The 22544-nt window shown below is 38.4% G+C and overlaps 1 protein-coding gene across 1 annotated transcript in view; it reads right to left on the bottom strand.

The window, feature by feature from the left end:
* Window positions 1-2166: 2166 nt before the first annotated feature.
* Window positions 2167-22544, bottom strand: part of LOC126802949 (uncharacterized) — a 358993-nt gene continuing 338615 nt past the window's right edge. The window contains exon 5 of the transcript XR_007673031.1: window positions 2167-2239. The gene's annotated coding sequence lies outside the window, so the exon portion shown is untranslated. The remainder of the gene's footprint in view (window positions 2240-22544) is intronic.

The following is a 22544-nucleotide window of genomic DNA, read 5'->3' as shown; positions in this document are numbered from 1 at the left end:
ATGCCAAAACAGTAATAAACGGTTACTGTTCAGCAATTTTGGTTTATACGAAGTTACTGTTCACGGTTACTATTCACGGTTACTGTACGAATACACGATTAGTACGTATTTCTGTACGTATAAGTACTATATACGTATTTCTGTACGTATAAATACTATATACGTATTTCTGTACGTATAATATTATATACGTATTTCTGTACGTATAAATACTATATACGTATTATATACATATACGTACTGTTTAAAGGTAAATACAATCTCAGTAAGTAAAATTTACTAAATTACCCTTTTACAAATTACTTTTACATTTACTGAAAGTAATTTATATTTACATTTACCGAAGGTAAAATTTAATTACATTTACCGTAGTAAATAAAATTTACATTTACATTTAAGTAAATTACCAAAATACCCCTATCGGAAAATACTGTCACACCGCCGCACGTGGCGGCGCGTGGGTTGCACGCACCACCTCCGGTAGGCAGCGCGTGGGGCCCACGCGCCGAGCCCAAATCCGGCGCGTGTGACGTCACCACCACCCCAAAACTATCCTCCTTTCTCCCCTCTTCCTTCCTCCGATCCTAGGCAGCCCCTACGCCACCCAACACCTCCACACGCGCCGCCTAGGGCGGCGGTATCCCTATCTCTCCTCCTCCTCCGATCCTCCATCAATTCACCTCCGATTCAAACCAATTTCACAACAACAATCAACAAAACCAAATAAAATCAAGCCCTCACCTAATCGACGTCTTGAGAGTGTCGGAGTCGATCGTGCTTGAGTCAAGACGAGGTGGGGTGTGGCGGTTGGTTCCCCTCCGATTGTAGGTGACGACGCGTGATGCAGCGATGACCTCCGAGCTTGTCGATGCTCGTGGCAGTGAGGCACTGTGTGGGGGAACTCGGGGTTGCTTGCTGCGGAGCTCGCAAGGCCGTAGGGGCGGCGGTGCAAGCCACGATGGACAGGGGTGGAGATCGGTGAGGGAGATCGATTCGGAAGAGGGAGGAACCGAGAGAGAGAGAGAGAGAGAGAGAGAGAGAGGGCTCGGGAAGAGATGAGAGGGAGAGAGGACTGAGGGAGGCGGGTGAGTGAGGGGTGAAAGGGTTTCCAATTATGGGAACCCTAGCTCCAAAACATTTCCTTTTATACCCCCTCCCAAAATCGGAAACTAACTTCCGTCGTTAATAACTTTCACGTACGTCGTCCGATTAGAACGCGTCACATACTCTCGAACTCGTATCGACGAGCTCTACAACTTTCATGAAGGAAGTTTTCGCAACCGATCGACGGAATAAAAGTCGATATATACGTTGCGGAAACGTAACGTTTTTCAAATTAAACGTTCCGAGAACGTATCCGTCGCTCGTTTTATAACATCGCAACCAATCACATTCATTCATATTGAAATTGCAAATTTTATAGAATTCAAATCAAACTTAAAATTGTTTGAAATTTAGGGTTATTACACATACTACTATGGTTAAGCTGAATTGAACTAGTCAATTGAGGAGACGAGTCAGACGACGGTAGTCCTTGGCCGCCGTCCGTCAAGAGTGGACAAGAATGGAAAGGCGCGGTTCGGTTTCAGTGAGTTTTGTTTTCAACACCCTCATAAAGGCCGTTCTGGTAAATTCGTATGTTGTTTTTATAATGTGCTGACTAATTCGTGCATGTATCTTTAGAGTTTCTAATGAATATCAACTGGCTAATTAGACGCACTTTTTTACTTCGTTAAATTGATAGCTCAAGAGTAAATGATTAAGATTTGAAACAGATTGATCATTTGACTTCTCATCATTGGCATGATAAAATTGGTAACCAAGAGTAAATGATTAAGATTTGAACCCAAGGATCATTCTGACGTCACATCATTGGCAATGTATATTGCATAGTGCAAAGCAGATTAACTTCAAGCTACCGAGCTAGATAAGGCGCAGATTAGAAAAGCAAAATATAACAATACGCAATGGTCATAGAGAAAAGCATCTCAAGTCATTGTTCTCAACTTCTCACAGATAATTAATCTTAGTTACCAGATTAGAACCATCATCTACTGACAACACACAACACGGTGACTTAGAAATCATAATAGATTAAGCTATTCCTTACAGAGTACCATAACGACTTACTAGTAGATAGCAGATATGTCATGGATAATCTGGGAACTCAGAAACGGGCATATACTTATAGTTCCGGCAGTTCTCCATCCAGTGACCAAAATCAAAACAAAAACCACACCTCCTGAGAATAGGGCGTGCTCCCTCAGAACAGCATGCAGATCCCACCTTGCCACAACCCTTGCATTCTATGTCATACCAACGCCCAACTGTTTCGCCTGCCGGAATACAATCATTAAGTATCCATGGGCATTCCATATTCATGTGGTCTTGGTAACAAACGGAACAACCGTCTCGTTCTTCTTCACTATCGTCTTCTTCTTCAGCATTTAGAAAACAAACATAGTCGGCCTTACGGTTATACGGCTCTCCAGCATCAGTCGTTGTCACCCGCGTAATTCTTTTAAAGTATTCGTCTGCAAGTTGTAGAGAACATAACGAACAATAATCAAATTGGGAAACAAGTTAACGAATTATGATCGACTGGAAAGATGGATAGCACATTCGGAAAATAAAAACACTTGATGAAAGTTATATGAACAATCAGCATAAACAAAATTACATGGAATTGTCTATATGGGTAAGCAAGTACTTAATCATTTGGCGCAAAATTTGATCAAAGATACACGAATAGGTAGAAGTTTTGCTTCGTACACCTGTTTATATCCAGAGCTTGAATCAAGCACAAAGAGAGATATATGCCAAGACAAAACAAGCAGTATTGGATATGATAGGTGGATTGTCCGTTCACTTTCATGATATCTATATTGATGGAAGAGTGATTAGTCAGAGCTATATTACAGTCACAAACATACCCACGATCTCAGAGTCTTTAATTCTCTAACAATTAACGATAAAAGAAATAAACAGTTGTAAACATAACTATAGTTGGATCTGGCCAACTAATAGTTGTTATTCTCAGAGTCTTAGTTCCTTTTTTAACCACCTAGAGCTGCTATTTGTTAAAGAACTATAGTTGGATCTGGCCAAGCTATTCTTTTTATGGTCAAGGAGAACAGCCTGAAGATAACTTAGTGGGTTAAGAACATACTTGGAAGGAAAAAAATTTGTTCTATCCTTTTCTTTCTGTTGAACTGGGAAGCTAATTTGTTTTAGTAAACATAGAAGAAAATAATATATGATGGAGATACCTGGGTTTCCGGTCGCATCATCAGACGGTTTGGCTTTCGCCTTCTCCTTCTCCTTCTTGAGGTCGATACCAAGAGTGCGACGAGAAGTAGAGTCCATGGCAGGAGATGTGAATACCAGAAGGTCTAGGTTTTCTGGGGAAAAGCCGAGCTTCTATTGCAGACCGTTATTTGCGAACTTTTGATATAAGCTCTTATTAGATCAAAGGAACGGTGTTTAAGGAGAATGTGATATATATAACAATAGAGAAAATAAGCATCTTATTCATTAATAGGAGCCTCTATTTATAGAAGATTACATGAATGATACATACTAGGAAACCTATCTCTATTTGTAATAATAAACCTATTACTACATGGAATTTAATGTTCCTATTCCTAAGTGGAATAGACCAAAGCACACATAGAGTGAATATCCTAAAGCACTCTCCCTTGTGTCGCGCGTCTATTCGGTGCTTTCATGTTGAGCACAACGCACCAATCTTCATGTCAAATGTACTACGTCTACATCTCTCACTGATAACTATACTGATCAAAGGAGCCGCTATTTAGATATAAGAGGACTGCTAGGCGCCATGCACAAAAGATACACAGTAGTTGGAAATTAAGTAGAGAAGAATAACTTGCCCCATGCATGCACGAAACGTACTAATTAATGTGGATATATGAGTACGTAGCTAGATGTTCTGCTTCTGGTGACCAAGTCTGGCGTCAGAGACACCGTTTGTTTTCCGTGCCTTTCTCTCAAGTCATCTTGAGTGTAGCCAACAAATCTCTCTCTCTCTCTCTCTCTCTCTCTCTCTCTCGCTGCATGCACCTTCCCCGGATCAGTACGTCTTCTACGTACATCATTTCTTTCAAATTCAATATTTACTAATTTTGATCTGCGGATCCAGCTCTGTAGTTGTCGGTATTAATCCGGGTGAAGGCGTGCCTAGATATTCCAATTCCTCATGAATGACATCAAAGAAACGAACGCCGCAGCTAATGATGCAATTACAGGCTTTCAGCATCTTGAAATCATTTCTGGAGCCTTCTTTGTCTGCTACTAAATCTAGCCTCAGTGTAGTGGGAACGTCTCCAGCACACCGGGTTTAGCCATACACCAGCTTTTTCTAAAAATGATGATGTCATTTTCCATCTAAATGATGTCATATATCTGTTAAGTCAAGCGTTTGAGATAGGGAAAAAAAACTAACAGTGAAACCAGTCTTACGCGTGAAACTGAGTTTCTAGTAAATGGGAAGAAGAGAAATCAGAGAATGAAACTGAGGTGCTGAAGCTGAAGAAGAACAAGAAGAAGTTGTAGCAGAGGAGGAGGATTGGTCATCGGAGACGCACTGGGATAATTGGATTTGAAAAGCGGCCTTCACTCTCGCCCTAACTCCTCAAGTCTTCAGCCTTTCTCTAATCGCAACGGGTCTTCACATCGCCCTACCCCGCTGGATTGGGTTTTCTTTTGACTGGTCTCTATATTTCTGGTGGAATCAATCTCCTTACAGTTTTGGATTGTGGTAACCCATTGTGGGTTCGTCTTCCTTTTATGTATTTCTATATTTGTCAAGCAATTCCTTTTATTGAAGCAATGGCTTTTACATGATCGAGCCTAGAAGTGTGACTCAATCTTATTACTTGCAGATCTTTATCTTCAACTGCGTTAGGAACATTTGTGGTGTAATAACCCGATTTTTCGGAACAATGTGTGGTTTATTTAATTTCTATTAAGTTGTGAAATTCATTAAAATGGAATTTGGATTGCTTGCAACATTTCGAAACTAGAACGGAAACGTTTCAGAATGTTTATTAAGAAAAAACGTTACGTTTTCGCAACATATATATCGACTTTTATTCCGTCGCTCAGTTGCGAAAACTTCCTTCACGAAAGTTGTAGGGCTCGTCGATACGAGTTCATAGATAAGTGACGCGTTCTAATCAAACATTGTACGTAAAAGTTATTAATGATAGAAGTTGTTTCCGATTTTGGAAACTAGTATAAATAGTTGATTATTGGAGTTAGGGTTTCCATTTCTGGAAACCCACACCCCGCGCCTCTCCCTTTCCCATTTCTCTTCTCTCTCCCCGAAAACCTCTCCCTCTCTTTCAGAAATTTCTCCGACTCGATCCGGCGAACTCCGGCCTCCGTGACTCTCACCGCCGGCCCAGGGAGTGTCGTGCGACCCTTTGCAGTCGACCCCGAGGTCGACGCACCTCCTCGCGCCGCCGTAAGCCTTCGCACTCCAACCCGAGGCCCGCACTCCATCGCCACAGTCGAGCTCCGTCTCCGGCGACCTCCGGTGGTTCTCTAGCTTGTCGAGGTAAGGATTTTGCATGGGTGATGGATTGGTGTAATTGTTTTGTTGATTTGGTGAAGTTTTGTTGTGGATCGGAGGGGGGAGGAGCGGAGAGAGAGAGGGGGGGGGGAGACTCCGTCGCATTGAGTGGCGCGTGTGAGGGCGTGGAGTAGTCTAGGGGCGGCGTGAGGCCGTGAGGAGCAAGAGGGGAAAGAAAGTAGTGGTTTGGGGGCGGCGGTGGCGTGCTACGCGCCGGCCTTAGGCTCGGCGCGTGTACCGTACGGGCCGCCACGTGCGGCGGAACGTGAACAGTAAATTCAAACATTAAATTGTAAAATTTATTTTTACGACGGTGAATGTAAAAATGTGATTTACGTACGGTAAATATAAATATTATTTTACGTACGGTAAATGTAAATTATTTTCAGTAAATGTTAAAACTAATTTCAAAAGGGTAATTCAATAATTTTTATTTACTGAGACAATATTTACATTTGAATAGTATTCGTACGTACAGAAATACGTAAACAGTATGTAAACGTACATGTATATGTAATTGATGTGTATTTGTACAGAAATACGTGAATAGTAAACACGTGAACAGTACCCCGTGAACAGTAATTTCGTAAAACCAGAAATTGCTGAACAATAACTTATTATTACTTATCTTTTCAAGGTGATCGATAAATTAAGGAAATGAATTATATTCGGAAATTGTGGAAATTACGCTCGAGTTGATAAGGTGAGTAAAATCTCACATATTTACGAATCTACCCTTGCAGAGATTTAAGATTTTGCAGAATTTTTAAGAATGAAGTATGACACGTATATGATATATTGGAGTATATATATATTTTATAAATGGTAAATTGGTACATATATATATAGTTTGCTATATAATATACTGTTAGGACTTTATCGTGATTATGTCATTTTGATGACGAGATTATATATCGAGTATGTGATTTGATCTGTATAATATGAGGTGATGATTATTGTATGTGGTTTTAAAATGTGTTTGTTAAAACGTTTTGTCTTCGGGCGAGTTTTTGTCTTCGGACATGTTTATAAAATATAATATGTATATGATATAGTGGATTCTATATATATATATATATTGTATAAATGGTAAATAGGTACATATATATATATAGTTTGCTATATAATATACTGTTATGATTTCATTGTGATTATGTCATTTTGATGACGAGAGTTACATATCGAGCATGTAATTTGATTTGTACAATATGAGGTGATGATTATTGTATGTTGTTTTAACATGGAGTTTGTTAAAACGTGTTTATGTCTTCGGACGTCTTTAGCATGTTGGAACCTAGCCTTTGGCCGGACGAAAGTTACGATACAGTTAGAGTTCTAGTCTGTCTGCCGGAGTACTGCATGTGAGGTATCATATGGGTTATCGGCTCATGAGTACTCATATTTTTGGATGTTGGGTAGCAGAAGGTTGCCCAATATCGGCGGTGTACTACGTGAGGGGTAACAAATGTGTACCAGCGTTCATTAGTACCCGTATTATACATGCATTTGGGTAACCAAAAGGGTTGCCCAATTTCTCATGAGCACTTCATTTCATATTTCTTTGGGACAACCAGATGGGCCGTCCATTGACTCATGAGTGCATTTATATTTGTTGATTTGTGGATTTTCATATATATTGATATGCGAGTTATATTTTCATTTTACTCATACGAGCTGTAAAGCTTACCGGGTTTGTGTTTACAATCCCGGTGCACCAATTCAATGGTGTAGGGGATCATTCCGCAGGTGTTGATTAGTGGAAATCGAGGGTCAACTCTGAAGACTCGAAGTTGTTCATTATCCTGCTTGTGGTGAGGTTTTTATTGTGGATTTGTGTGAGAATTTGTGAAGATTTATTTGTGGGTTTTGTGAGAGATTGTGAGGATTATTACATTTCCATTTTTATGTAATGTTGGATTATAAATTTGGTTTGTAATAATTGGTTTGTCTGAGTTGTATTGTGAACTCAGTAATGATCCACTGTAGCATTTTAAATGATTTCGATTTCATTGAGATTGTTTTGGTGTTTCACGAGTTTGAAATTTTGAGTTTTTATGTTCGAAATTTTGGGGTCGTTAAAGTTGGTATCAGAGCCTAAGTGCGTATTTGGCGATTATCAATATCATCCGGGAGCGATGATTCGACTGCAGCGGGCACCCATCACATGCTCCTCGGTATTGATATGTCGTCGGGTACGCGAGAGTGTGTTAGGAGCCATACCTTATGGTTTGGTCCTCTAGGGAGTATTGTGATGATACTTCGATGATTCATCTTATTCTGAAATTTCATGTTGATGAATTTGAGACTTCACAAGTATTGTCTAAGTGTTTCATTTCTTGTGGTAATGAACTCGGATAAGGGCCGAGGACGGGCGAGAGGCCAAGGTCGAGATAGGGCCGCAGGCCGAGTTCGCAACGTGGAGAACCTTTATGAGGAGGCTGCTCCACATGAAGAACAGGTTGAGCCTGCTACTGCAGTTAGAGATGATGGTCGAGTGTTGAAGCTGATTAAGGATATCAGTGCACTGTCAGCGCTGACCTTTCATGGAGGACTAGATCATATGGTAGCTGACCATTGGATCGAGGGTATGGAGACTTATTTTGAGATGATAGAGTGCACAGAGATTGAGAAGAGAAAGATAGCTACATTCTTTCTAAAAGATGATGCTCTAGACTGGTGGAAGAGCATGAGACAGATAGTGGATGTGTCTACATTCACATGGGAGGGTTTCACTGCTCTTTTCCGAGAGACGTATTTTCCAGCCTCAGTACAGGAGAACTTACAGCTTTAGTTTCTTGCGCTAGTACAGGGAGACATGACCGTTAGAGAATATGATGCTCATTTTTCACAGCTGTACCGGTATGTCAGGCCTATGGGTGCGACCTTCTTAGCTCAGAAATATCTACGAGGGCTGAAACAGGAGTACAAGACCATGATATCAGTTCTTTGTCTGTCTACTAAGGAGTTGATATTTGAGAGTGCCATGAGCTTGGAACAGGCAAATAATACTCGAGCAGGAGATGTGGGAAGTAGAGATGCAAAGGGAAAAGGCAAGGCAATCTGTATAGCAGCGAGCACTCAGGGCCGACGGGTAGGTCATGGAAGAGGCCAAGACCCCACTACCAGATTCCGGCAAGGGCAACACCTCTATCTATCGGGGTTGCACCAGTTAGACCATTGGCATTGGTGAGGTGTTTTGGCTGCAACGAAATGAGACATTAAGCCACAGCATGTCCGAAACCGAAGAGAGCAGGCTACTACCGGTGCGGGTAAAGAGGACACATAGCTAGAGATTGTACCCGACCTCTTCAGGGTAGACAGGAACGGCCGTAGAGACAGCTACCAGCGGGCCAAGCTAAAGTGTTTGCAGTGGGTCAACGAGACACAGGGGTGGAAGGTACAATATCACTTTTTGACTACCTTGCTAGAGTACTGTTTGATACGGGAGCATCGCATTCATTTATTGCTAGTTCGGTAGTAGAGATGCTAGGATTGATTCCTACACCTCTTGGGAACGCTTTATGTGTCACTTCACCCCTTGGAGTGTCCCTCGAGTTAGAGAGAATCTGCAAGGCTTGTCCAATTGTGATTGGGAGTAGAGAGTTCTCTGGTTCGTTGATTATGATTTCGGACCACACCTATGATGTGATCTTGGGAATTGATTGGTTGAGACCGCAGCATGCGGTGATTGATTGTTTTAACATGGTGGTGTCCTTTCATAAACCCGGGGAGCCAGTGTTTCGTTATCATTGCCTCAAGTCAAATAATGCCATGAGATCAGGAGTTTTGGCACATGTGGAGTCGGTGGATCAGAAAGTAACTATTGCAGACATTGTGGTAGTATCTGAGTTTAGTGAGGTGTTCCAAGAGATACCAGGGCTACCTCCTCAAAGAGTAGTTGATTTCTGCATTGATGTAGTACCTGAAACGGCACCTGTGTCAAAGGCGCCATATAGGATGGGGCAAAACGAACTTAAGGAGTTGAAGGTGCAGATCGATGAGCTATTGGATCAAGGGTTTATTAGACCTAGTGTTTCACCATGGGGAGCACTGGTTTTGTTCGTGAAAAAGAAAGATGGTTCTCTGCGGTTGTGTGTGGACTACAGGGAACTGAACAAGGTGACCATCAAGAATAGGTACCCCTTACCTAGGATTGATGACTTGTTCGATCATCTTAAAGGTGCTACGGTGTTCTCTAAGATTGATTTGAAATTCGGTTATCATCAGCTCAGGGTGAAGGAAGAAGATATATCGAAGACAGCCTTCAGGATCCGGTTTGGACATTATGAGTTTGTTGTCATGCCATTTGGTCTAACGAATGCACCAGCTGTCTCTATGAGTTTGATGAACCAAGTATTTAGCCCGTACTTGGATGAGTTTGTGGTAGTGTTTGTGGACGACATTCTGATATACTCCATGACTCAAGAGGAACACGTGGTGCATCTGAGTACAGTGTTGCAGACCTTGAAGGAGGTGAGATTGTATGTCAAACTAGAGAAGTGTGAGTTCTTGAAAGAATAGGTCAAGTTCCTTGGTCATGTTGTCTCAAAAGATGGAGTACTAGTGGACCCATCAAAGGTAGAGACTGTAAAGAATTGGAGTCGTCCAAAGAACCCTACTGAGATTAGTAGTTTCCTCGGTTTGGCAGGTTACTACAGGAGATTTATCGAAGGGTTTTCTAGTATTACATCTTCATTGACCAAGTTGACCAAGAAAGATGCTCCGTTTGTGTGGACAGAAGCATGTGAGGAAGCATTCAACAAACTAAAAACCAGTTTGACCACAGCTCCAGTGTTGACGATTCCTTCAAGTGGGGGCGGTTATGTCATTTATAGTGATGCTTCGCTCCAAAGTTTCGGTTGTGTGTTGATGTAGCATGGAGGAATTGTTGCTTATGGCTCTAGATAGTTGAAGATTCATGAGGAGAACTACCCCACACACAACCTAGAGCTTGCGGCAGTTGTGTTTGCCTTGAAGATTTGGAGACATTATTTGTATGGGGAGAAGTTTCAACTCTTTTCAGATCATAAGAGTTTGAAGTACGTGTTCTCATACAAGGAGCTGAATATGAGGCAGAGGAGATGGATGGAACTCCTCAAGGATTATGACTTCATATTGGAAAGGCAAATGTGGTGGCCGATGCTTTGAGCAGGAAACCGAGAGGTGTAGTGGCTTCACTTATGGTCCAGGAATGGTTCATGCTCGAAACTGCATCAGAGTTTGATTTGATACCATCGGGAGGAGAGCCAAGGGTCTTTCTTGGTAGCGTCACGGTGCAACCCACATTGATCACGAGGATCATACAGGGTCAGGCACAAGATAAATTCTCACAAGCCAAGTTGGCAGATCTTGTAGTGGATACGCTTGATGAGTGCCCTTCCGAGTGGAGAGTTGGACCCGATGGAGGGTTGAGGTTTGGGGCAAGATTGTGTGTTCCAGATTGTGATGATCTCAAGGAGGAGGTCCTTCGTATGGCACATCGATCACGTTATACCGTTCATCCAGGGAACACCAAGATGTACAAGGACCTATGCAGACAATTCTGGTGGAACGGTATGAAGAAAGATGTAGCGGAGTTTGTATCGAAGTGCCTTACATGTCAGCAAGTAAAAGCAGAACATCAACGACCAGCTAGCATGTTGAAACCTTTGACTATTCCTCTTTGGAAGTGGGAGCAGATATCTATGGATTTTATGACTGGACTGCCTAGATCCAAGAAGGGTCACGATGTTATATGGGTGATTGTCGGTCGATTGACGAAGTCGGCTTATTTCTTTCCAGTGTCAATGAAGTACTCAGTGGACTTGCTAGGGAAACTATATGTGGATGAGGTAGTGAGACTTCATGGAGCTCCAGTTTCTATTGTTTCTGATCGAGATGCACGTTTCACTTCGATGTTCTGGGGTGGTTTACAGAAGGCGATGGGTACCACCTTGGATATGAGTACTGCTTTTCACCCTCAGACTGATGGATAGACGGAAAGGGTGAATCAGGTGATGGAAGACATGATGAGAGCTTGTGTGATGGATTTCAAGGGTAGCTGGGAAGATCATTTGAGATTGATTGAGTTTGCCTACAACAACAGTTACCATTCTAGCATTGGCATGGCACCTTATGAGGATCTTTATGGTAGACCATGTCGATCACCGATCTGTTGGGCCGAAGATGGTGATGAGGCACTGCTGGGTCCAGAGGTGGTTCAAGAAATCACGGAGAAGATCTAGATCATTCGAGATAGAATCCGGACCGCTCAGAGTAGACAGAAGAGCTATGCGGACTTAAAGAGGAGACATGTGGAATTTGAGATCGGTGATCATGTGTTCTTGAAAGTTTGGCCTATGAGGAGTGTAGTGAGATTTGGCAAGAAGGGAAAGTTGGCTCCGAGGTACGTTGGGCCATTTGAGATACTTGAGAAGGTGAGCGAACTAGCATATCGACTAGCCTTGCCTACTAGCATGTCGGGCGTTCACAACGTCTTCCACATTTCCATGTTGAGCAAGTATGTACCAGATGAGTCACATGTGATCGATCATAGCACCATTGAAGTGAAGGAAAATGCCACATTTGTTGTTGAGCCGGTTCGTATTCTGGATAGTCCACTAAGAAGCTTCGGATGAAAGAAGTAGAGCTAGTCAAGGTATTGTGGAGTCACCATGATGAGGATGATGCTTCTTGGAAGCTAGAGTCGGACATGATGACTAGATATCCACAGTTGTTTGTTGAGTGAGCTTGAATTTCGGGACGAAATTCCTTTAAGGGGGGTAGAATGTAATAACCCGATTTTTCGGAACGATGTGTGGTTTGTTTAATTTCTAATAAGTTGTGAAATTTATTAAAATGGAATTTGGATTGCTTGCAACATTTCGAAACTAGAACGGAAATGTTTCGGAACGTTTATTTAGAAAAAAACGTTACGTTTCCGCAACGTATATATCGACTTTTATTCCGTCGCTCGGTTGCAAAAACTTCCTTCACAAAAGTTGTATGGCTCGTCGATACAAGTTCGTGGATAAGTGACACGTTCTAATCGGACGTTGTACATAAAAGTTATTAACGATAGAAGTTGTTTCCGATTTTAGAAACTAGTATAAATAGTTGATTATTGAAGTTAGGGTTTCCATTTCTGGAAACCCACACCCCGCGCCTCCCCCTTTCCCATTTTCTATTCTCTCTCCCCGAAAACCTCTCCCTCTCTCCTTCAGAAATTTCTCCGACTCGATCCGGCGAACTCCGGCCTCCGTGACTCTCACCGCCGGTATTTAAGGTTGACGAAACGATTTTAAATTCTTTTCTTATCTTTTCAAGGTGATCGATAAATCAAGGAAATGAATTATATTCGGAAATTGTGTAAATTACGCTCGAGTTGATAAGGTGAGTAAAATCTCACATATTTACGAATCTATCCTTGCGGAGATTCAAGATTTTGCAGAATTTTTAAGAATGAAGTATGACACGTAAATGATATAGTGGAGTATATATATATTGTATAAATGGTAAATAGGTACATATATATATAGTTTGCTATATAATATACTGTTAGGACTTTATCGTGATTATGTCATTTTGATGACGAGATTTATATATCGAGTATGTGATTTGATTTGTACAATATGAGGTGATGATTATTGTATGTGGTTTTAACATGGTGTTTGTTAAAACGTTTTGTCTTCGGGCGAGTTTTTGTCTTCGGACATGTTTATAAAATATAATATGTATATGATATAGTGGATTCTATATATATATATATATATATATATTGTATAAATGGTAAATAGGTACATATATATATATATATATAGTTTGCTATATAATATACTGTTATGATTTCATTGTGATTATGTCATTTTGATGATGAGAGTTACATATCGAGCATGTAATTTGATTTGTACAATATGAGGTGATGATTATTGTATGTGGTTTTAACATGGAGTTTGTTAAAACGTGTTTATGTCTTCGGACCAGTCTTCGGACGTCTTTAGCATGTTGGAACCTAGCATTTGGCCGGACGAAAGTTACGATACAGTTAGAGTTCTAGTCTGTCTGCCGGAGTACTGCATGTGAGGTATCATATGGGTTATCGGCTCATGAGTACTCATATTTTTGGATGTTGGGTAGCAGAAGGTTGCCCAATATCGGCGGTGTACTACGTGAGGGGTAACAAATGTGTACCAGCGTTCATTAGTACCCGTATTATACATGCATTTGGGTAACTAAAAAGGTTGCCCAATTTCTCATGAGCACTTCATTTCATATTTCTTTGGGACAACCAGATGGGCCGTCCATTGACTCATGAGTGCATTTATATTTGTTGATTTGTGGATTTTCGTATATATTGATATGCGAGTTATATTTTCATTTTACTCATACGAGCTGTAAAGCTTACCGGGTTTGTGTTTACAATCCCGGTGCACCAATTCAATGGTGTAGGGGATCATTCCGCAGGTGTTGATTAGTGGAAATCGAGGGTCAACTCTGAAGACTCGAAGTTGTTCATTATCCTGCTTGTGGTGAGGTTTTTATTGTGGATTTGTGTGAGAATTTGTGAAGATTTATTTGTGGGTTTTGTGAGAGATTGTGAGGATTATTACATTTCCATTTTTATGTAATGTTGGATTATAAATTTGGTTTGTAATAATTGGTTTGTCTGAGTTGTATTGTGAACTCAGTAATGATCCACTGTAGCATTTTAAATGATTTCGATTTCATTGAGATTGTTTTGGTGTTTCACGAGTTTGAAATTTTGAGTTTTTATGTTCGAAATTTTGGGGTCGTTACATGTGGTCTTGTTGTTATAGGCGCAGCAGACTTCAGAATGATGGGCTTTAATAGTTCAAACCTTCGGACCGAGTAGTTCCTTCCTTCCGGTAATACTAATCATCCGTCTCAGTTTCTTCTTAGATAAAAATCTGTGACTGGTGTTCTTGTTCCAAGCATGGTACACTGTTGATATTTCAGTTATGTTTCCAACTAAATAGGTCTTGTTTTAAATTATGCGTTGTGTGTTGTGGTGGATTATGTATCTTCCTATTACTTCAGTTATTATATATGATGAGTTCAGTATTATTCTGATTTGGTTTATATATATATATATATATCTCCTGTCTGTGATTGTCCCAAAACATATCAAAGCATTTTTTTAATTAAATCACATAATGACTTCAATCTAATTTGGAAAATGGATCAGAATAGGTTCTAGCTTTGTGATATTCTGGGAAATTTAATGTCTGTTTTAGGATCTTATGTGCTGAATCAGAATGCTAAATATTTGTATGGTTTGCCAAGTAGCATTAATTATGCTTATTGTACTCGTTCAGATTGTATTGACTTCAGTCATGGTTCTTCTTGCAATGACCTTAGCGTTTCTGTGGCGTGAAGCTGAAAAATGGTATTAAACGTAGTGATTCACATTAAGAACATTGTTTTACGTAGTGATTCTGCTAGTCCACCACCTAGTTGCCTTTAGGATTTAGTTGTTGTCTTTTGTGTGCACATGACATGTCTGAATTGTTTGTTTTACGCGTAGCGATTGTATTAGTCCAGTAGACATGTCTGAAATGTTTGTTCTACACATAGCCATATAGGTATTCTATTGTGATCATGGTGTCTAGATTGTTTGGTATATGCATATAGGTATTCTAAACTATGCCTATAGGCACAGTTATGTGGCCCTCATACATGTGCAAGCACTTTTCTGTATCTGTAACACTGTGGTTAGGAAAGACTTGTTGCTGTGCATTATAACTTGCTAGGCACAATCTTCACAATGCTACTGATCTTGTTTTGTTAGTTTGAAGATTGAATTTTCCGAAACAAGAAACAATGGGAATAAGAAATGTTTTGAGACTCATTAGCTGTCCATCCAGTTTAGACCTTTAAAATGTGGTCTTTAAACTACCTTTCCCAAAGTCAATGAGTTATGACTGATCTTAACATTTTCTATATATCTAGGTTGGTGTTGTTCTTTACTGGTCTTCAAATATTGTTCTCAAAGATTTCCCAGAAGAAATGGTGTCATGTGCTTGTAACCTCCTCTTGATGGAAATTTAATTTCGGGACCATATTTTAAAAATCTCTTTCATATTTTACTTTATGTACATTGATCTGGGTCTATCATTTGGCATGTGCCCTGTTTAGTGGTAGATAAGTAGTGTACGGATTTGATATGGATGGATGTGGAAACGTAAGGTCAGACCTCATCAATTTAATATAGAAAGAAGAGAAATAGAAGGTGACTGTTATGTCTTGTAATTCACACATCATTGGCATTTATAGTGGTCTAGTGGGCAATTGTAATGAAGACTTAGCATGTGGAAATGCTTCTTAGCATGTCCTCATTAATCAGACACGATTTTCATAAGTTTGGATTGATTTTCTAGAATGGTATGAGTAATCTTACAGTATAACCAGAGCTGGATTTGTCGTATAGCCTACTATAGCAAGATACGAATGTTGCAGACTGTTGATTTTTCTTCAAATTTTGTGAAATCAAGTAAATTAATAAAATTCAAGAAATTAATTTTGATATACAATTCCATAATCTCTCGTATTGTACTATTTTTATGGACTTTGCTTCAGATATGTAGTCAGGATATTCAAGAAATTAAAGATTACTGATGTTGAATTAATTTTATATTTTCATGCAGCAGAAAAATTTCTTGTCGTCAGTGTTACCCTGTCTTGTTTACATTCTGGCATTTGTTAAATTACGCGAGACATGAGATGGATGCATCCTTTTGTGTTGTAGGATGCAGGAATCCATGCCTTGTCCAATGTTTGTCATGTAGATATTGAGCGCATTAGCAAGAGAAAGCCTGGTGAAGTGGTAAGTTATTTGATGGATAGTTTATTTTAAATGTGTTGCATTATGTGAAAAGAAACAAATATATCATATCTCTTCTTGGCAAAAAAGAAACGAATCATTTGTTGCTAAACTGGTTATATTTCTGTTTACATGTAGGTACCACCTCAAGAACCTATAGTGGTGCAAAAAGCTGTAAACCATTTCTTACAGGTATTGATTTTGTATTAAAACAAATTGTTTACTGTGGATTTGTGGTTAGGAAAGACTTGTTGTATGTGTATTATAACTTGCTAGGCACAATCTTCACAATGCTGCTGATCTTGTTTTGTTAGTTTGAAGATTGAATTTTCCGAAACAAGAAACAATAGGAATAAGAAATGTTTTGAGACTCATTAGTTGTCCATCCAGTTTAGACTTTTAAAAATGTGGTCTTTAAACTACCTTCCCCAAAGTCAATGAGTTATGACTGATCTTAACATTTTCTATATGTCTAGGTTGGTGTTGTTCTTCTTTACTGGTCTTCAAATATTGTTCTCAAATACAGTAACACTGTGGAAGAAACCTGCAATTTCTCTATGCCTGTAAGATTAAATTGAGATGCTAATTGATTTTACTTTTGACTAGCATTAGAGCTTTTGTTTTAAATTAAAGAAGTGTCTTAGAGAGAGTCGAGAAAACCATTGTCTTTACAAGAACTTTGTAACAGGAAACAAATTGAGCATGGTCTTCACATTTATGAACATGTATAGAGTTCTATGACTCGAATCATGAATAACATCTTCTACATATTTGTATAGCTCTAATACTTTTGTTCTTGATGCCTCTGCTGATGCTTCAGCTCCCAAATTTCATTATTGATTTAGGGACAGCCTCTAGTCCTTACTACCCTGCATTTCTATACTAGTTTCTTCAGTCTCAAATTCTCAATAGTGAAGCATTTAAGCAATATCAGTAAGAATTAAGATCTTATCCTCTTTGCCATGCTTCAGGACACCCTTCTTAGAATTCCTTTGATCAAAACTACATCTAAAAACATTGAGACGATGGTGCCACCGAGCAAGAAAGCAAGGTGCCTAGTAGGATTGTTTGTGTATTGAATCACCTGATCTATGTTACTTTGGGGGTCTCATTCTTTCTTACCAAAGACCTTTTGCTTTGAGAAAGATTAAACATTAACTTGGTGCTTCCTATGTTTTGAGTCGAATGCCAGAAACACTAATTAAGCAGAAGCAGCTAACTGATCAATGTAGGTTAAACATTAACTTCAGAATCATGGGCTCTGATAGTTCAAACCTTCGGACCAAGTAGTTCGTTCCTTCCAGTAATACTAATCATCCTTCTCAGTTTCTTCTTAGATTAAAATCTGTGATTTTTGTTGTTAGTTGCTTGCAGCTGTGGTTTGGTTTCAATCATTTCATTACTTCATGCATGGTAGCTGTAATGAAATTCTGAAAACGTAGCAAAGCTTTCCTGATTCTCCTGGTCATATGCTCTGCCATAATCACATTCTTTTGTTTCTTTCTTAAGATATGTCAGCTTGTACTGAATCATTGGCCTTTTGGGTGTTTGTTTTTCAGTCATTTTAGCTGTGTGTTCATCTGGGTTTTGCAGCTTTTGTTGTTTTCAACAAATTGGGTTGCTTTTTCTGCCACCCTTTATTTTTTTCAAGTATATTTGATGATGTTTTCCCTATCAGAAATGTGTTGCCTTTGCTCTTCTTTTGTTCAAATCCTGTACTCATAATTTTCAGTTCGTTTTTCTGTGTTCATCAGGATTATGTTCCCACAGTGTTTGATAACTTCAGTGCAAATGTGGTAGTTGAATCCACAACAGTGAATTTAGGCTCTGGGACACAGCTAGTATGGTTTTTTTTTCAAAGGCCAGAATGAAATTTTTTACCTTTGCTTGTTTCAGCCTAGTGTTGTTGAATTCTTGAATATCTCATTGTTTGGTATGTTGCAAAATTAGAGTACAGTTTTTGATGTATCATCTGTCTGCAATTTCTTTCACAGAGCAAGAAGATTATAATCGACGAAGGCCACTGAGCTAAAGAATGGCATATGTTTTTGTCCTTGCTTTCTCTTTTAGTTAGTCGTGCCAGCTATGACAACACACTGAAAAGGTGCACTAACCTGAAGAAAATTGTGTTATTAATCTCTGTCTCGATGATGGTGTTGTATGTGATGTAGTTTCTGACTTATAACAGCCTATTTGTTTAAGTGGATCCATGAACCTTGAACTACAACATTATGGGTTGACGTATGTTCGGTTAGTCAAATGATGTCATAATCCGACAAAATTTTTATGAGGTCCCTAAATATATATACCGAACACATCAGCTGGTGTTGATCGACCATATTTCGACATGTACTTATATTGGATTCAATATGGGTACTATTATATTATTTTGTAGAAATTCGTAATATTTTGTAGTATTTCGTAACATGTCGTCGCATTTTGTAGAATTTTGAAATATTTCGTAGTATTTTGTAGTGTTTCGTAAGATTACGTAAAAAATATTGTATTTTGTAAACTAAGACTAACTTTGGACTTTTATACACTTTCTCAATTATATTAGGTTTTTTATGGGTATCATAATATTATTTTGTGGAAATTCGTAATATTCCTTACTTTTTCTTAACATTTTGTAGATTTTCGTAACATTCGTATTGTTTTGTAAAATTTCATAGCATTCTGTAGTGTTTTGTAAAGATATTAAAAAAATTGAGGTATTTTGTAAAGTAAGACTAACCTTAGACTTTTATACACTTTTTCACTTAGATTAGATTATTTATGGGTACTGTCGTATTATTTTATAGAACTTCGTGATACTTCGTAGAGTTTCGTAGCATTTCATAGTGTTTCGTAACGCTAAATGTGTATCTATTAGAAAACTGCATTGACCGGTGCAATCCTAAATAAAGCTTCGAGATCATACCGCACAAGGTGATTCTCCATAATTACGTGATCTACTAGATGTAAACGAGGTTCAGCCTTCGTGTCCTGGAGATGGGTCCACCCATAGGGCGTATAAGTGGTATTTTTAGTTCTTATGTTGATCGGACTGCCAAACGAAGTCCAAAATTGAACGAATTTTTTACAGGATGTCTAAATATATGTACGCAAAATATTGTATGGTTAGATTGATATTCAGAAGTTGCATTCATATAGCTGGTTCATAATATGAGACGTTGATATATAACATGTTATAAATGTTACACTTTATAAAGTAAGACTAATTTTGGACTCATACACTTTCTCACCTATGAAGCACAGACACGTGCTATGGGCAGCGTATTGCGTGTCCGACACGGACACGCTTGGACACGCATGGACACGCGAACTGACTTTGGACATGGCCCGGACACGCGAATATCTGAATCAGACACGTGGACATACACCAACTCATAATAAAAGTGAAAGTTCTTATGGTGAGATTCGAACCTTGGTCATCCAAGACACTCAACAACTCCTCAACCATTCCAACAGATTCAGCTTTTGTTATATTTATGCACACTTTAATATATATAGAGAAAAACTCGTGATAAAAATAAAAATACTTGTGGTGGGATTCGAATCTTGATTATCCAAGGTACTTATCAAGTCCTTAGCCATTCTAACAAGTTATGTTTTCATTATTTTAATGCACAATTTGACATATATATACATCTAAAATTCTAAATACTTTCAAATTTATAAATTAATTATTTAAATAAATATATATATATATATAATTAAATTAATATTTGATTAACGTGTCCACCACGTGTCCGTATCCAAAAAAATTTCTATATGCCGTGTCTACGTATCGAATCTTTTCCAATACTGACACTCGTGTCCGTGTCCGTGCTACTTAGTTTCTCACTTAGATTAGGTTCTTTATGCGTTTCATCATAATATTTTGTAGAAATTCGTAATATTTCTTATTGTTTCGTAACATTTCGTAGAATTTCGTAATATTTTGTAGTGTTTCATAACATTTCATAGCATTCTGTAGTGTTTCGTAAGGTTACTAAAAAAATTGAGGTATTTTGTCAAGTAAGACTAACTTTGGACTTTATACACTTTCTCACTTAGGTTAGGTTCTTTAGGGGTATTATAATATTATTTTATGGAAATTCAAAGTATTTCTTGTTCGTAACATTTCGTATAATTTCGTAATATTCGTAATGTTTCGTAAAATTTCATAGCATTTTGTAGAACTTTGGACTTTTATACACTTTCTTACATAGATTAGGTTCTTTATGGGTATCATCATATTATTTTATGGAAAATCATACTATTTCTTACTTATTCGTAACATTTCGTAATATTCGTAGTGTTTTGTAACATTTCATAGCATTTTGTAGTGTTTCGTAATATTTCACAGTGTTTCGTAACGTTTCATAGTATTTGTAGTGTTTCATAAGGTTACGTCAAAATGGTTATATTTTGTTAACTAAGACTAACTTTAGACTTTATACAATTTCTCACTTAGATTAGTTTTTGTGGGTACTATCACATTATTAAATAGAAATTCAAAATATTTCATAATTGTTTTTGATTTTTCGTAGTGTATCGTAATATTTCGTAGTAGTTCGTGATATTTCGTAGTGTTTCGTAATATTTCGTAACGTTTTGTAATGCTTTGTAAGGCTACGCAAAAATGGTTGTATTTTGTAAACTAAGACTAACTTTGGATTTTTATTAGAATTTATCACTTACGTAACGTTTTGTAGTGTTTTGTGATATTTTGTAGTGTTTGGTAACGTTTCATAACATTTTGTAGTGTTTCCAGAAGGTTACGCAAAAATGTTGTATTTTGTTAACTAAGACTAACTTTGGACTTTAATACAATTTCTCACTTACATTAGTTTTTGTGGCTACTTTCATATTTGTAAACAATTTGATATTTCGTAGTGTATCGAACATTTCGTAGTATTTTGTAGTGTTTCGTAAGGTTACGCAAAAGTTATTGTATTTTGTAATTTACGACTAACTTTAAACTTTTATCCACTTTCTTATTTGAATCCTAATATGTATTCGTATTATCGTATTATTTTGTAGTTTTCATAGTACTTCGCAGGATTTCATAGCATTTCACCGTACCAAGTTCTGAATACGACAATTAACAGAAAACGTTAGTAGAGATTTCGGTGATTGACAACTTTGGTTCTGAATACGGACGATCGAGACCAACCAATTCGGATCTCGTTTCACCGTCCATACTTCCGGTCAACGGAAAAATAGGCGTTTTTCACATATTCAAACCGCTTTGACCGTGACTTTACCAAATGGGTTTCCGTGATTTGACTGCGCTCGATCGGTGATGTAAATTAGGTGGTTTGATATATGTAAAGCGCTTTCAAGGTTCGCTTCCAGGACATGGGTCCTCTCTTAAGGCATATTAGGTACATTTTCGGTTTACATAAAATTCCAATAGTTATATGGGGTCTGAATGTGATGAAAAATTTCAACAAGGTAACTAAATATATATACTGATGACATCGGCTTGTATCGATTGAACGCGAGAAATTTAAATCATATAATCGCTTCATAATGCGATAGTTTCTTTTAAACCTAATATAAAGTTATGATACCTTAGTATACATTTTGGCGATTGACTTTCATTAGTTGGGAATACGGACAATCGAAATCATCCGATGTGATTAGTATATTTATCTAGGGACCCCGTAAAATTTTTATCAAATTCGGACCTCGTTTAACCGTCCGTATTTCCGGTCAACTGAAAAATAGGTGTTTTTCACATATTTAAATCCCTTTGACCGTGGCTTGACCAAATGGGTTTCCGCGATTCGAATGCGCTCCCTCCACCGGCCACTAATTGGTGAGATTCTTGTCTCATTTTAAAGGTCTCATTCCATACTACAAACCCTCCAAAAGATTTAACCCAAATCGTTTTGTGATAGGAGAATCAAAGAAAACAAATCCTAGGGTTTAAATTGGTGTTTTTCGGTTTTTGTTAAATTCAAGTGTTTAGGCTCGGATTTGGACTTTGTGGTAAACTAGAAAGTTGTTAGGAATGTCATTTAGATTATGGTGGTGAATTTTGGTGATCATCGGTGGTCACCGGAATGGTGGCGGCATATGAACAGTGTTTCATGAACAATGATTTGTGAACAGTGTTTCATGAACAATGTGCAGTTG

This window comes from Argentina anserina, chromosome 7 (assembly GCF_933775445.1).
Source record: "Argentina anserina chromosome 7, drPotAnse1.1, whole genome shotgun sequence".
Classification (NCBI taxonomy): domain Eukaryota; kingdom Viridiplantae; phylum Streptophyta; class Magnoliopsida; order Rosales; family Rosaceae; genus Argentina; species Argentina anserina.
The sequence above is the reverse complement of the archived record's forward strand: the minus strand, read 5'-3'. Positions and strand labels throughout refer to the sequence as shown.